General features: G+C 47.7%; 1 protein-coding gene and 1 long non-coding RNA gene across 29 annotated transcripts in view; one reads left to right on the top strand and one right to left on the bottom strand.

The window, feature by feature from the left end:
- The window catches only part of CDK18 (cyclin dependent kinase 18), a 173,452-nt gene that overhangs the window by 41,626 nt on the left and 114,726 nt on the right, over positions 1–17,100 (top strand). For 17 of the 27 annotated variants that reach the window (XM_039533361.1, XM_039533364.1, XM_039533376.1 and 14 more), the window contains one exon: positions 13,241–13,416. The exons of the other annotated variants lie outside the window; for them this stretch is intronic. The gene's annotated coding sequence lies outside the window, so the exon portion shown is untranslated. The remainder of the gene's footprint in view (positions 1–13,240; positions 13,417–17,100) is intronic. 27 annotated transcript variants of the gene reach the window in all.
- The window catches only part of LOC120402878, a 60,418-nt gene that overhangs the window by 27,298 nt on the left and 16,020 nt on the right, over positions 1–17,100 (bottom strand). The window lies entirely within an intron of this gene.

Raw genomic sequence — 17,100 nt, forward strand, 5'->3', positions numbered from 1 at the left:
TCAGGTATTTCTCCATCCTTAATTCTGAAGAGCCTGGGTAACAAAGGCTCTATTGAACTCCAGCCTCTCTGGTCTGTGAAGCAGAAACCTCTTGTATCTACTTCACTGACTTTGATCTAACTCCCCCAGTGGGATGTGTATTACTCACATCCCAGTGATGGGGTATTGTTGCCAGCATGGGGAGTGGGGGTGGGGAGGAATAAGCCTCTCTTCCCCTCATCACCCCTGTTTTGGAAAGCAACCTGCCGGTAAGCCAGCAAGGGATCTCCCGGCCCTAGCCTCTCACAGCAGCTTTTCCACATTCTGTCTCTCTCTCTCTTCTTCCCGACCCTGCAGGTTCTCTCCCCCTCACTCAAAACATGTCACCCTCCCAGGCCCAAAATCTCAAGGGGTGAGCTACCCCTGCCTTTTATCACTGGCCCGGCCACTGAAATGACAGTCTTGGCTCCACTGTTCCTCTCTCGCCCTGAGAACGCTGAACTTGGTGGAGCAGGGATGAATATTTTGTTTGTCAACAAGGCTTTTACTGGCATCTGGGCAAGGGGCAAACAATGAAAACATCTGACTGGGGGCCCAAGTCTTCTGAGTCTTGAACGTACATTATCTCCCCCTTGTGCAAGTCCCCTGCGGGGCATGTATAGCTCTGGGGGCTTTTTAGAGGACTGGGGTGGAGAGGGGGCATGCAGTAAGCAGGTTGTTGAATTGCTGGCTTCACAGCCTGAGCTGATGGTGCTGAGCATACTTAGCTTCCACTGTCTTCTGCTCAGGAGACAGATATTCAGAAGCACTCAGCGCCCAGGAGCTTTTACCGTGACTCTGATGGGCAGCTATTCCTAAAAGCTCCCACCGAGCTGAGCTCTTCCAAGAATCCAGCCACTTGTTTAGCTGCCTGAGCTGTTTGGAATATCTGGTCCCAATACTGGGAACTGGATCCTTCTGAAAATTCTGAGCTACATTTTCAAAAGCCCTTAAGTAAATTGGGTCACTTCTGGACAAATTTTCAAAGGCATTCAGGTGCCTAAGGATGCAAAGAGGCACCCAGTGGGATTTTCAACACACCTAAGCAGGCTGGGTTCCCAACTCCCATTGACATCAAACATTTATTTGCATCTTTAGGCACCTGAATGCCTTTGAAAATCTGACCAGGAGTTTCTTGAAAGTCAATAGAACTAGCATCCCTGGGTCACTCAGGCCCCTTTGGAAATTGTGCCCTCTTGTCTCAATGTACGATTTTCAGAAAGTGTCTGCATCTAGCTATTCCCACTGATTTCAGCTAGCTGCGGGTGGTCAGCACCCTCTGAACATCAGTCCCTAGGGGGTGTCTCAAATTACATACCCAATTCATCTGCAAATTTAGGCCCTAGTAGAGACAAAGGCTTTCAGTGCTGCCTCCCGCCATCCACCCACTTCTCTCTTCCTTCACTAGCCCTCTCCCTCATTTCTCAGGTGCTTTCATTCCACTGCTGCCCTGGGCCTCCAAAGAGCTGAGACATTCAAAAGAGTCTCTTCCCAGGTGCCACAGAGGCCCCATTCTTCTCCTGCCTCTGTCCCCTCTGTGCTCTCATTGTTCACCATGACTACACACATTCTTGAGCCTCTAATGAGAGCCACATTGCCATTTCCGACTTACCAGGGGGAGGGAGAGAGAAATAGCATTATAGCAAAAATAAATACAAATAAAAGGAAGGAAGGAAGGAAGGAAGGAAAGATAGATAGATAGATAGATAGATAGATAGATAGATAGATATCCAGGAACTGCCAGACTGGATCAGACCTGGGGCCCATCTAAGCTGGTATCCTGTCTCCCACAATGGCTAACGATAGATGCATCAGTGGAAGTTGCAAGAAACCCTGCACGTAGGGTGACCAGACAGCAAGTGTGAAAAATCAGGACAGGGGGTGGGGGGTGCCTATATAAGAAAAAGCTCCAAATATCGGGACTGTCCCTATAAAATCGGGACATCTGGTCACCCTACCTGCACGTATGGCATAACCTATCCCTAGGCAAAGTTTTCTCCTGACCCCCATCACTTGGCAGCTGGCGTATGCCTTGATGCAGGAGGGCCTTTCCGAAAGTCTTGCTTATTTTTTAACTATTCACTGTTATAACTCAAGAGAGCCATGGAGGTCAGTGAGCTGGGAGATAGTGGGGCAAAGAAATCTAACTGTTTCAAGATTGAACTTGATAAATTTGTTGAGGAGATGGTATGATAAGGTTGCCTACAATGGCATATGGCCCATCAGCAACTGCTATTAGGAAATATCTCCAATGGCCAGCGATGGGACACTGGATGGGGAGGTCTCTGAGTTACTACAGATAATTCTTTCCCAGGTGTCTGGCTGGTGGGTCTTGCCCACATGCTCAGGGTCTAACTGATCGCCAAATTTGGGTTTTGGAAGGAATTTCCCCCCAGGTCAGATGGTTGGGGGTTTCTTTTGCCTTCCTCTGCAATGGGGGGACACAAGTCACTTGCTGGTTTGAACTAGAATGAGTGGTGGATTCAGTCTAGCTTGAAGTTTTTTAAATCAAGGTTTGAGGACTTCAGTAACTCAGCCAGAGGCTATGGACCTACTGCAGGAGTGGGTTGGTGAGGTTCTAAGGCCACCTGTACTATGAATTGGGTATTTGGAGAGTGTCTTTCCTTGTAACAAAGTCATTTCCTTTCCCCCAACCCGCCTTACTATGTCCTAGTCAATGAGTTATATTGGGACTTGGCTACATAATGCAGCACCTTCTAACTGGGGATCTCAAAATGAGTTCATGATATTAACCCTTTTGTATTTAATACTATTATATACTTTTCTTTACTATGCACATTGTATACTGTTTGTACCTCCTGTGTCATACGCAATATTTTCTGATCATTTATGAATTATTATCACCTTCTCCCACCTTATTTTGTATCTACATCTGCTTTAATAAAAAGAATTTTTAAAAATTCATAATAACCCCTAATAAACTTCACAACACACACATCCCTTTTAAGGATGGAGAAAAGGAGGGACAGGTAAATTTAATGACTTGACCAAGGTCACAGGGTGAGTCATTAAAAGAGCTGGGGGATTCAGAATAAAAGTCTTGGCTCCCAGATTCACCTGCTTTAACCACATTGCTGCCAGGATCCAGGAACTGAATGTAGGAGTTCGATCAATGCCTTGGTCTAACCCAGGGGTCGGCAACCTTTCAGAAGTGGTGTGCCGAGTCTTCATTTATTCACTCTAATTTAACGTTTTTAGAAGGTCTCTTTCTATAAGTCTAATATATAACTAATCTATTGTTGTATGTAAAGTAAATAAGGTTTTTAAAATGTTTAAGAAGCGTCATTTAAAATTAAATTCAAATGCAGAGCCCCCCGGACCGGTGGACAGGGCCTGGGCAGTGTGAGTGCCACTGAAAATCAGCTCGCGTGCTGCCCATAGGTTGCCTACACCTGGTCTAACCATTAGGTAACACTGCCTCTAACATTCTCTAAGACACTGCCTTAGGCCTGGTCTACACTGGGGGGGGGGTCGAACTAAGGTACGCAAGTTCAGCTACGCAAATAGCGTAGCTGAACTCGAACTACCTTAGTTCGAAGTACTTACCCATCCAGACGCCGTGGGATCGAAGTCCGTGGCTCCCCCGTCGACTCCGCCACCGCCGTTTGCGGTGGTGGAGTTCCGGAGTCGACGGGAGCGCGTTCGGAGTTCGATATATCGCGTCTAGATGAGACGCGATATATCGAACTCCGAGAAGTCAATTGCTACCCGCCGACGTGGGCGGGTAGTATGGACGTACCCTTAGAGTTTATTTAGAGAGACCTGTGTTTGTAGAAACATCCACATACTTGGGCAGCACTATCAGCCAGGATGGTGGAACAAGCCAGGACATCTGGTACAAAATCAGTAAAGCCAGGAACACCTTCGGGAGCTTAAATACAGTCTGGAAATCATCAAAATACAACACCAAAACCAAACTCAAGATTTATCAGAGCTGCATACTTTCAACACTACTTTATAGTGCAAAATGCTGGGGAATGAGAAAGTAGGACATGTCCAAACTGTCTTCATTCCATACAACCTGCCTCAGAAAAAAGCCTCCTTATCTTTTGGCCCAGAACAATCTCAAACCAAGGTCTATTGACACAGTGCAGCCAAGAGGATCTGAGCACCATCATTGCCAGGAGGCGTTGGAGATGGATCGGTCATGTGCTTCAGATGGAAACTGATTCCATCACCAGAGTAGCAATAAGATGGACACCTGAAGGCAAGTGAAAACAAGGCCGCCCGAAAACAACATAGCGAAGAGCTGTGGAAGCTGAGCTGAGAAACCTGGGGCACAACTGGGGAACCATTGGAAGACTTGCCAGAAACAGACAGGAGTGGAGGAGCTTCATCACTGCCCTAAACGCCAGAGGTGTCATAGGAACATGATGATGATGATGATGATGTGTTTGCATTAATTACAGGGTCTCCGCCATGATGTCATCTCCACTCAAACAGCTCATGTAGCACCAAAATGACTGAGCCTCAGATACGAATGCAGCAGCAATGTATTAAACAGAGACACTATCAGCTGGATGCACTTGGATCAGACAGAACCTCTGAGCCCCCTTTAGCCTTTACAAAAAAAAGCCACGAGCCCAATTTCACTCAAATCAGTCCTGTTGCTTTTACACACACACACACACACACACACACACACACACACACACCCCATACTGGCTAGGCCAGGCTCGTCCAGACTGAGAAGTCTTTGGGGCAGTGACTGTCTTTTCAGGTTATATGTGTACCATGCCTAGCACGATGGCACATACAGCATAGTGGGGCCTCTAGGCATGACAACAACAACAACAATAACACTGAAAAGAAGCCACTATTCTGTTATAACACAAACTAGGGGGTTAAAGGAGGCTGCCTGCTTTGCTCACCTTAAGTTAAAGCCTGTTGGAAGCTGTAAAAATGTACTGGGGTCAGAATCGCTGCTGGTGTAAATGGGCATTGGTCCATGGAAGGAATGACACCAATTTATATCAGCAGAGAATCTGGCCCACTACGGATTAATTGAGGCTGCTAAGGATAATCAGACAGCTGCTAGGAGAGTTTCTGATCTTGGAAAGCCTGCTGAAGATAGGTGTTACTACACCAAGTTCATGATGAGGTGTGTTGGAGCATCACGGTCCATATAGTCCCTGCTCACCCCCACATACATCACCTCCAAGTTCGCTAAACTTCATTGCAAAGCCTAGATACTTCCTCTGGCTGTTTCTCAGGGAACAGGGATAAGATAATGGGCTAGAACTCTTCCAGCAAAGTGCCCATCAAATTACCGCATGGAACATTAAAAGAGAGAAAACATCCCTCTGGAATCTAGGTAACTCACTAACTAACAAGATCCTCCAGTGCCATTTTGCACCGCTCCCTGACTCAGATATTTCAGCTCCAGCAGCTCCAGCTGTAATTAAGTCTAGGCTGCGAGTTAGGAGATGCAATAGCAGGTGATTTAGCCAGTGGGGAATTTGCCTAGATCTGCAGAAGCACGGGGGGCCTGATGAGCAATGGGCTCTGTCACTGAGAATGAGACACCAGCTGCAGCCAAAAAGTCTACGGCCCCTAAGGGGTGCAGAGGAGTAACACACTCAAATGAACTTCCTCACTCAAGCACAAGAAGTTGGAGCAAGGAGGTGATGTAAGCTCCCCCCCATTGAAGAGTGCTTTGAGCCATCGGTGTGGTAGGCTGCGGACAGCTGTTTCTGGAGCAGACCACCTACACAGTGGAGTCAGTATAAGGACTGAATGGAAATGCTGCCTCCGCTCCTGCTCACCTCCTTCCCCTGCACCCGCCAGTACTCCCTGCACGCTGCTGACGCTATCCAGCACCGGTGACAGAGCTGAGTTACTCAGAGATTTGAAGAGGAAGCTGTCAGGCACCCACGCGGCTGTCGATGAGCTGGACTGCCAAGAGGGGAGGAAGATATGGAGGAAGGCTCTTGGACATAGGGCAGCCCAACTGGGGGGCCACTCGGGCCATCATTTGGCCAAACCTGAGTGGTGCTGTGACCATGTGCCCAGGTTGCAATGTCATTTACTCAAATTTGGAGGGGGTGAGTGTAGGGGCTTCTGGGCCAGGGGGTCAGGCTGCTGGCGGAGAAGAGTGGAAGAGGAGGGTAAGGCAGCAGGGCGGGGGAGGGAATCTATGGCTCCCCCATTTTAATTGCATCACAGCCCCTGCTCTTCAGCCTCCTCTGCCTGTCTCCCTTCCCCCATGCGAGGATGGTGGTGGGGAGGAGGGAAGGCTGAGGGATGAGCCATCAATCTGAGATTGCCACCCAGCCTGTGCAGGAGGCTGAGGGAGAGGGTGGTCGTTTCCAAAGGATTGATAAAAAGCTCAGAATATGAGAGAGAAGGGGAAGCTATTGGAAAAGGAACTTCAGGCTGGCGGCTGATCTCCAAAGTTTAGACCCAGATCTGAATTTCCACCAAGTCTGTGGGGTCTCGGGTCAGCAGCCAAGTTCTGACCTGGGTACCAAAGTTCCCCGAGGTTCAGGGCTGCAGATATCACATTTGAGGGCTTGGTTCAGACCCATGGCCTGGCACTATGGAGGCAGCAGAGAGGGGATAGAGGTGGAGACAAATTTTAACTCTTCACACACCTCGTGCAGCTGGGGAGCCTGGGGCTGTCTCTGCCATAGCTTGAGACAGAGCCCTGCTGGCTCATCTCCCCTCCCCACTGGCATGACGCTATAATAAACGCCAGAGCAGAGCATGTGCCCCCTGCACCTGGCTCCCACCGTGTCATTTCACCCTCAACAAGAACTCAGCAGAGCAATTTGTATCTCTACAACAGAGCTGGGTTTCTCTGCAAAGGGGAGTGGGGTGAAACCCCACAAGACTCTCATCCTCACCGAGTGCCAGAATGGGGGAGGAAGGGCCCCCTGACACTGGGGTGGAGAGCTCAAAATGACGTCTTGGGGGGTAAGTTAAAGCAAGAGACATGAAGGTTGCTGCGCCCAGAGGTATACAAAGGGAGACTCAGGGAAGGTCTAAGCCTCTGGATCCCTGCTTAATCCCAGGCAACTTTGACTTGGTAATGGGGAGAGAGGAAAACTGCCAGACTGTAAGTGATGCCTCAGCGAGCTGGATGTGAGGCGAGGGGAGGGGCAAAGAGAGAGAGAAGATTAGAGAGGGGAGTTAAAGAAAAAAGGGGAGGGGGAAGTGTGCTGAGAGACAGATTCAGAGAGGCCTGGTCTAACTGACCCCTTCCCAAGGTGTAGGTTACAGCAGCTCAGCCCCACTTAGCGCTCTGTAACTCACACCCCCTTTCGCGCCACCTCTGCCCACAGAGCTCCGGGAATCCCAGTCCAGCGTTGGGGTAACTCCGCTGACTTCAGCAGCTTTACACGGGGGGCAACCTTGTCCCTCGTTGGGAGGGAAAAGGCTCGATCCTGCTCTCACTTCCAGCAGCGTAACGCAGGAGCGACTCGGCTAGCTGCAGTGGATGTGTCACAGCAGCGCCTGACGCAAAAGGAGAATCGGGCCCTTGAGATTTCGGTTCAGCTTCCAATATAAGCCTCTGACCCCCAACAGGGAACAGGGAAAGAGGACAGTGAATTTAATCTCCTGGGGTGTCCATCCGCGAGAGGAAGCGCATTGCCCCCACTGCACCTGGCAACCCAGCCTGGGAGGAATGGGGAGGAGCAGCCACCCGTAACCCCTGGGCTGCTGCTTCCAATCCAGCCTACTGAATAGCCAGCTGCACTTCCTCCATCCTGACCCAGCTGGCCCTCTGCCTGCTCCATGGGGTGTACCGCCGCCCCAAGGCCGATCTGCCCCACTCATCCCTGGCACAGGCAAGACAAGACTCAGCCAGACCCCCATCACCAACCCATGGCATGTACGAACTACTGCGGGCAGGGGACAACTACCACTGTTTGCATTGGGGTTTCCGGTGATGGAAGCCTGAGGCCTGGAAGGCGCCAGTCCCACAGCTTTTGTCCCCACCTGCCTTTGTCCATCCTTTCCGGCACAGGAGATCCCTGGTCTGTGGGATGTGACAGAACTGACTTGAGAGGGGCAGAGAAGAATGGACCCAGACCTGTGGCCATCACTCCTGCAAATCTCTCCATTGACTTCAGTGGGGAGTCCTGCCTGAATTAGGGTTATAGAATGGGGGGTTGGTTGTTCTGGTCCCTCCAATATCAGCAGCTGAACTCCCGTCCAAACACGATCCTAGCCTGCCCCCTGCCCTTGAAAGAAATAATCACACCAGATCTGAAACGCCATCTCTTGTAGCTTCACCGCCACACAGCAAGGAACTAACCAGGATTCACAATACACATGGGCCCAAGCCATGGACTTCAGATCCGGTTTCTCCCACCTCCTCTCCAGAGCTGCTGCCTGATGGGATATTGGGTTTTGATTTGGCTCATTGAAGAGAAGGGTGGTAGGCTTGAAATTTGAATCAGGTATCCAGATTCCACCTTCATTTGGGATGACGTAGAGCTTGGACATAGGGATTTGTTTCAGGGCCATCTAGTAAAGAAATAGGGCCTGATTCTCTTCTCACAGACCCTGACATGTCTGGAGTCACACTGGAGTAAGTGAAGGAAGCACCTGACCAGGAGTCCTCTTTATAAAGCCGAGTGTCTGATAGCCCTCTGCCTTGCACCATTCAGCCCCACGGAGTTCCTCCTGATTTACATGGGGGTAGATGAGAGGAACTCCCAGAGGATAGCTGTGGCTTGGACTTCCCCGTGCATTCGCCTCAGGCTCTGTTACTCAGGGCTCAATATTATTATTTTTTGATATTTTCCTGCACGGGGTGTGTGTGTGTGTGTGTGTGTGCATGTGTGGAGGGGGGCAGTGGGGGAATGAAAGTAAATCACACCCAGGAACACCAGCCCAATCTCCGGTGAAGCGCGGAATGGGGGGATGCCCCCTACTGACATTCCACCATTGCTGGCTGGAGAATAATTAGCTGAGGCAGCTGCTGGAACAAGTTGGATTAAAACGATCCTCGCTGGATTTCATTTGTTTGGATTCACTTGATCTTGGTCTCTCTCACTCCCCCACCTCTGTGCCCTCGCTGCTGTAGTTTTGCACCCACCCACGATCCCCATGGGAAGAGGAAGCTCCGTGTATGTGTGTGTGTGTGTGTGTGAGGTGGCATGTGGGTGTCTGGGTGAGAGAAAGAGGCCTTCTGCTAGGCCTTGCACTAGTTCGCACACACACCCAGCACTGGGTGAACCTGGATTAGACTCCTAGGGCCACTGATTTACAGCTCCTCTCTGAATCCTCACTGACTCCAGGGTAAGCCAATGCCAAACGTGGCCCACAAAAACTGGTGTTGGCAAAGCCCTGCTAGGTCACCTTCTCTAGCCCAGCAGACAGTGAATGATTATTTCACACTTGGGGAGGCCCAATGTTCTGGTTTAACAGGGCCATTCTGCTTCTGCAGGGATGCCCCAGAGACCTACAATAATGTAACAACACCCGGAGCTTGTGTCATTTCAGCAGTCCTGTGGTCTCCTCTCATGGCCTGGTGGTCTCCCCACTCTGGCCATGCCTGAAACCCTGTCCTCCACCTGGCCACTGTCATGACTCCTATGACACAGCGGCTGTGCCTAACACTTTACCACACAAAGATTTTGCTAGGACCCTACCCTGGGGAGCACACAATCTGGAGAGTCCTGAGAGAGAGAGACCTGGAGAATCCGGGAGTGAGCCTCAAAATTTGGCTCCACTCCTGAATGTTCCCACCATTAAGGGAAATACATCTGGGAGAGAAGTGGGGAGGGACTAAGAGCAGAGGCCCTTTAAGAGCTAATAAGGGTCCACAGTGTATCGTGCCATCCCCACAGAGATATTTCTCAATGGAGATTTGCAAGAGGTTTCAATATCAGCCCAAGCTTAGGGCTGATATTGGCTTAGGTCATTGTGGACAAGCTCAGGTTGGTCTTCAGCCAGTGGACAAAGGCACTTCCCCCAGGAGGGGTTGTTAGGAGGGAGGTGGTTACTTGTGCCAGCAGTGATCTTAGGTGGTGGGGGAGAAGATCTGATGGGCGAGGAAGCAACCACGCTCCATTATTAGATCCTATCCCCCACTCCCTGCACACCTGTAAAAAGAATCCCAGCCTCAGTCCAGCTGGCACCTCATCTTTTGAAAATAAGGCCCACAGCTGCAGCTGCAGCAGCATTAGTGATGCTTTTGCCTGCGGATGGATTAAATGGGTGAATGGAGAGAAGGATGCATTCATTAGGTTTTCCAGAGAGGATTATGGAGGTGGCTGCTGCTGCTGCTTCTCCCCAGCCCCTTGAGAGAGGAGGATTGCTGGGGAGGAGGCAGAGTGATGAAGTATGCTGGAGACTCCTTCCCTCATGAACAACTTTCTCCCTCTTTGGAGATGCCAAGGACCCTCTTATCCAGCTGTACCTTTACCTGTAGACACCACACATCAGTTCTCCCGATATAAGACTTTGCCATTCCCTCCCAAAGGAGCAGCTCTCCTTCTTTAAGGCATCCTCCCTCCACGGGCACACAGCTCCCCCCCTTGGGGACATGAAGGTCCCCCCAGGAAGAACAGCTCCCTTTTGTTGAGAGCTCACTCCAGTATTTCTTATTCTGGTCCTACTTGAAACCCACTAACTGCAGGGCAGCTGGTCATGGAGATGAACCTACTTCTCCAGTAGGTTTTTTGAGTTAGCTCCATCCCTTTGGAGGTGAAGGACCCACTTCTTTTCTCCTGTCAGTTTTACATCTGTGAAACCCCACCGCCTGCAAAACAGCTTCTCCTGATTTACAGCAGTGTCAGTGACAGCGGCATCAGGCCCACAGACTTGGTTGGCGTTACTCCTAACGTCCGCCAGTACCAGTAAGAGGAGAACCCCAGCTCCAAGAGAGCTCAGAGCTGTGAGCTCTCTGTGCTGTGTCTGAATCTGCTCTGCCTGTCTAATTGAGGTACTTCAAATGTGCCCATCTCCCTGGCATCAGAGCCCAGAAGGAAATAACTGAGGTTGATGTAGGTTCATCTAAAGGCTGAGCTGGCTTCAACTTCATGTTATTCCCACCTTCCCAGCAAAACCGAGGATCGATGGCTGCTTAATTCTGCATTGGGCAGCAAGTGAAATGTGCATTTGGAAACGAGACTTATCCCCGTCTGTGAGGAGATCAGTGAGAATGGCGTGGAGACGCGACGGATCCACCCAGACTCAGTGGCCAGCACGACGGCCATGGCTTGGCGCTTGCTGATCAGCACGGTATTGCAGAGGGAACAATGGGGACCTAGGAAGAAACCTGCGCTTCCCAGCTAGACTTTCATTAACCGTGTCTGCGTAAGGCAGCCAGTTAGCTTTTCTTCAATAGAGCAAATTCACAGCTCCTTGGGGCAGGGGGTGGGGACGGACAAAGAACGAGCCAGCTCCTGCTCCCAGAGAAGCAAAGGGGAGCAGGAACAGGCCCCAAATTGCCACCGCTTTCTTCTCCCTGGAGAATTTGCAGATGCCCTGAGAATTCAGAAAGAAAGCACCCCCTGCCCGACCTGCCTTGCCACCTATTGAATGCACGGGCTGGATAATCCTCAGTCTATGGCCTTATGGGGGATATTTTTTTAAGACAGTACTTGCAGGTCTGGATTCAGGGGTTTCTCTCTCTCCCTCTCTCATTCCCTTTGTCTTTTTCTCCCCCTCTCTCCTTCCTTGTTGCCTCTGCTGTAGCTTCCAGTGGAGAAAAATAATTATTCTTCTCAAAGGGCTAACACAGTCCATGCACACACACACAGAGTCTCTTTAGCATTAGCACCCAAATCAATGCACAAACCACAGGAGACCTCTTAGCCTCTTCGGACCAGCCCAGCCATCGGAAGTCAATATTCAGGACCACTTTGGTGAAAATTTACATGCTCGTATGAAATAACCCCAGAAATGAAATGACAATGAAATCAAATTCCTATTTTAAAGGAGTTAATTCCCTTTCCTTGTACAGAAGTCACCATGACCATTCTGATTAATAAATGCACCATATTCTTTCTTTGGTTTTTTTTAGTTTGTTAAACTAGGGATTGCCTCATTGTAGGAAATCCAGAGACTCTCACACACAAGGGGTTTCTTTTTTTAGCACTAGTATTTGAACTATAAGTTTTCAGATAAAGAACAAGGATTTCTTAGGGGAATCTCTTGTGGAAATACTGGTCTCTACCTATCCCAGTAACAATTATTTTCTTAAAGGACTTAAGGATGTCCAGCAAAACAGACTCACGAACAATTTTCAGCTCTTCAACCTTCAGTTCATACTCATCAGGAAAAATATACTTCTGAACTAACCAGGGAATTTATCTTTCCTCTTTGCCTACAACCAAGGATTAATACTGACTGAAACAGATAAAAGAACTTAAATCTATTTTAGTTGAACACACATATACATGAACATATGTATTAGCTATATTTTGCATATCGTACACAGTGTGTATTTATGTGCATATATATATATATATATATATTGTGTGTGTGTGTATATATATACACACAAACATTCATGCACACATGATAGTTGACTACAACTGATGAAGAACTTATATTTTAGCTGATCACACACATATACCTGAACGTACACATTTCATATACAGTATACGATGTATAGATAGCTCTACACACACACATGCATATTCAAACACATTCACACAGATGTGCTTTTGATACTTGACTAAAACAGATAAAGAATTTATATTTAATTTAGCTAATCACACACATGCATTGGCATAAGAATTGCATGTAAACTTCATGCATAGTACACAGCACAGTGTACGTGAATATGTGTTACACAGATACACATAGGTATATACACTCTCAAATTTACACACATACATGTTTTTCATTGATATCTGAATAAAACAAAGAGAACTTTTATTGAAGCAGATCATTCATATATACACATGAACATAAGTATTTCAAGTACATACATAAACTGAATGAATGGCATGCAGTGTGACAGATATATATATACACACACACACACACACACAATACTTAACAAAAACAGATAAAGAACTTAAATTTCTTTTAGCTGATCACATATAGATACACATATATATTACCTGTGCAATACATATTATGTAGGTATATGTACATATATATATATATGTACACACTCCCATTCACCATCCCTCACACACACACTTCCACGATGCAAGACTTTTTAACAAAGAAAGGAAGAGAAAATGCTGTCTTACTTTTTCCTTCTTTTTTTTCCCCCCTCTCCTCCCTGCAGCCTTAATTTCAGGACTTCAGTGGGAGTGGAATTCTTTGGTAGAGATTATGAAAAGCAACATAACAAACCACTGAGCACTGAACACAGACTTGCAGAGGGAATAGCTTTGCCAGCAAAGACGAAGAGGAACAAAAGCCCAGCGATAAGAGCGGTGCTGAATAGGTGTCTTCCTAATTGTAAGGGAATTGTATGGATGTGTGTGTGTGTGTGCGGTAGCAGGGGTGGGAGGGAGGCGGGTAGAAGGGGAGATATGAAGAGACCTCCCTCCCACACAGGCAGTGGAAGGGAGCCTGCAACCTGAATGTGAGGTTATTGAATAAATTATCCTCTGTCTCTTGCTCTCTCCTCATTGGGCCAGGGATCAGGGAACACTTCTGCATCAGTGATGTTATGATGAGATCTTTGCATTCTCTGCACAGTCTCACACTGTTACCTTCTGCTAGGACAGCGCACAGATCTGTGCATGCTACCCAGTTAGAAAGCTCATTTAAGACCCTAAATCATTCCAAGGGAAAGAAGCAGAGAATTAATTTCCTTGCTCTCTTTCTCTGCCCCCCCCGTCCCCATAATCCTTCTCTCTTTGGGTTTTTTTTTCCTTTCCCTTTATATCAAGACAGATGAAAAAAGAGAATCTGGCCCAGGGGGAAAATTTTTTACAATGCTCTAAATTCTGCTTTCAACAGGCAGGGAAATTAAAAATAGCCAACATAGTTCTAAATCGGAGGCAGCGTTCTTTCTCTAATGAATGTAATTAGCAAAGTGAGGATGGAAGTGTGTATCCCCCGCTGTTTTCTGCCTCCCTCAGTGTTTTTCTGAATGCTAGTCTGCACAATTCAAATGTGATTGGGAAACATCATTTTTCCACTTCCAAGAATTGCTTGGGCATGAGCGTCTTATGGAAATGACTGTTCTCCTCTTCACACACATCCACGCACGCCCCTGCAAATCTTTCTTCCCTCAACCTTACCCGTGATTCTATCTCTGTAATGCTCATCACCAGGATATCCTGGCTCTAAGAAGGTATACTAGAGAAATGCTTGATGTTCAGGTTCTTCATTGTGGACCCGAACTGGAACCCCTCTCAATCCCCACCTCAGGACTTGTGGGCTCAGATAGAATTAAATACACATCCTGGCTTTCAATTTGCAAATAAAAGGAAATAAAATACCCGCCCACTCTCTCTCTCTCTCTCTGTCACACACACACACACACACACACACACACACACACATCCAGCCCTATGAAGTTGTGCACAAGCAAAGGCAAACCAGTTTGGCTTTGGTTTGGTTTTGCCATCACTATCAATTCTGCCTTCACTTTAGATATCATAAAGCCAGTACTGGATGGTGTGACTGTAATGATTGATTATTAAATATGCATTTATTCAGGGTTAAAACCTACAGCGTGGGCCACTTATTCACACTCCTGCTGCCCCACTGAATTCAGACCTGGGAGTAGGACTGCATTATCTGACATTATCCCAGATACAAAGACATGTCCACTTTTCCATTGTGGGCTTCTAAACGGGATTGTGAAGTCTTGCACTGGGCTGCTCAGACAGTGAGTTCTGTTAGCCTGCAGACAATCCCACAAAGGGAGCAGTGAAAACCTCATTTGCTTGAGACATTTGAAACTAGACTGGGGCCAATGCTAGACAGTGTAGAACTGCACTGGACTAGACAGGACCTAACTAGTCTTTTAGAGCTGGAGATTCTATGTGTTCAATTCAACCTTGACATAAATCCACAGGGATCAACAGGGTTACACCAAGGATTTTTGTCAATGCCTATTTTTGATGCCCAGGAAGTGATGAAAGGTCCCTGCTGTACACGCAGGGGATGACTACATTGTGTGATCGCAGCTCATGTGGACACACTTGTGCTAATCTAGTTAGTACAACTAAAAAAAGCAGGGAAGATGTGGTGATGCAATCTTCAAGGTGGGCTGCACAAGCTTGCCCCAAACCCTGGGTATGTACTTGTGATCCTACCCCACGTCAGGGTCTGTGCCACTGCATCTTCATTGCCATTGGTAGCTGTGCTGGCTCAATTAAAGCTAGCATGGGTGTGGCTACCTGGATTGCGACCACCCTTCTGATTTCAGTGTAGACAACCCCGAGTCCATAGGTGCTGGAACAGTTTGCACAGTGGGGGTGCTGAAAGCCATTGAACCAAATTGTAAACCCTGCATATGAGAGAAACCACTTCAAGCCAGGGGGTGCTACCGCACCTCCAGCACCCCTAGTTCCAGCGCCTATGCCACAGTGTGGTGGCCAGTCCATAGAAGACCACATGTAGCAGGAGGTGAGGTTAGGAAGATATAGCCTGGGAGAGCTTAGGAAGTGGAGGAGTAGGACCTGCTTGAAGCTAATGCAGAGGGAGTGAGAAAGCCAGTATATAGATTCAAGCAGGGGACCCTGCTGCCTGTCTGAATGCTGCCTAGCAAACCTGACAATTAAAGCCCAGCTCAGAGCCTTCAGCAGCAAGTGAAGATCAGACTGGATCTGACTCAAATCAGCTTCACTGCGTCCAAAGCAGGGAGGAGAAGAGGCCAGGGTGGCATGGAAGAGATGAGTGTATGAGATGCTGCGGAAAGGGAGAAATGCCAGAGAATCTATGGAGTCCACCAGGGACTTCACTATTGCTAATTGATTTTATGTAGAAGATGCTCAGATACTATAGTAATGGGCTGAAGTATAAAACCTTTAGATAGATAGATAGATAGATAGATAGATAGATAGATAGATAGATAGATAGATAGATAGGAGAGCTGTGTAACCCCAAACCAGTAGCAACATGAGAGTTTTGTCATCTTCAGGCACCAGTTTAGCTTTGACATTGTCCTCGTTTTTTTTCTAAATTGCCTTGATGTCCTTAATTTGCATAATTCCCAACAATGCAGCTTGGCAGGATTTTTGCTCTGAGCTAATGAAAAGATGGCAAAAATAAACGTGTCATATAAGATTTGCTTATATTTTTCCGTAAGTGAACTGCCACCAAGAAATGATTTGCTACAAGGGTCAAGCTTGTGGGAACAGTCAGACTGGTCTGCCAGACACAGGAGGTGTTTGCTTTGTCCATAGCGCACAAGATTGCCAGAGACAAACTGACGGATGCTGGCAGAGAGCATGAGTTGGAAATAATACCTTTAATACACACAGGGCTAGCTTGCGAATGCGTCCCTGCCGTTGGGGAGCAGTAACGCACAAGAGTAGCCCCATTGGCTTTAATAGGTGAAGAATGGGTCACCCAAGTGAGGAAGGGGGTCACAATTTGGCCCAAGGCAGTTTGCAAATTGACAATCTACTAGAGAGTAATTGGTCACTCAGGGTTATATTCTGATCCCACTCACTCATGTTGTGTAGTACCTCAGCCTCATGAAGCTACTCCCAGAGTAAGAGTGGCCCAATCTTGCCTTTATTTAAAAGTTAACTCACAAAGGATCCCGTCCTATGCTCCTTACTCACCTGTGACCAGATGCCCTTAAACAGGCAAACTCCCACTGAATCCGATAGTCTACCTGAAAAAGAACCTCTAAAATTCGCCTTCGAACAGCCACCAACTCAATGCCATTCAGAGACCAGACCCCCCAGTGAGAGGCTACGGTTTGAATTTAAGGAATGATGTTCTAGCAATGCTCAGAAGAGCCAGAAAAATATCCTCGCAATTGATTGCACGCTTGTGAATTGTTGTTATGATATGCGAGATATTCTTCTGCAGCTTTTAAAGAGGTTCACTGCTGTGATTACAACACATTTGCGTCCAATAATAGCTATCAATGTTACCTGGAGTGTCCTATTTTTAGATTTATTTTCTTCCAAATTATGGGCCGCCTAGGACCTTCTGTCCTCTCATACTGCT

The sequence above is a fragment of the Mauremys reevesii genome, linkage group 4 (genome assembly GCF_016161935.1).
Source record: "Mauremys reevesii isolate NIE-2019 linkage group 4, ASM1616193v1, whole genome shotgun sequence".
Classification (NCBI taxonomy): domain Eukaryota; kingdom Metazoa; phylum Chordata; order Testudines; family Geoemydidae; genus Mauremys; species Mauremys reevesii.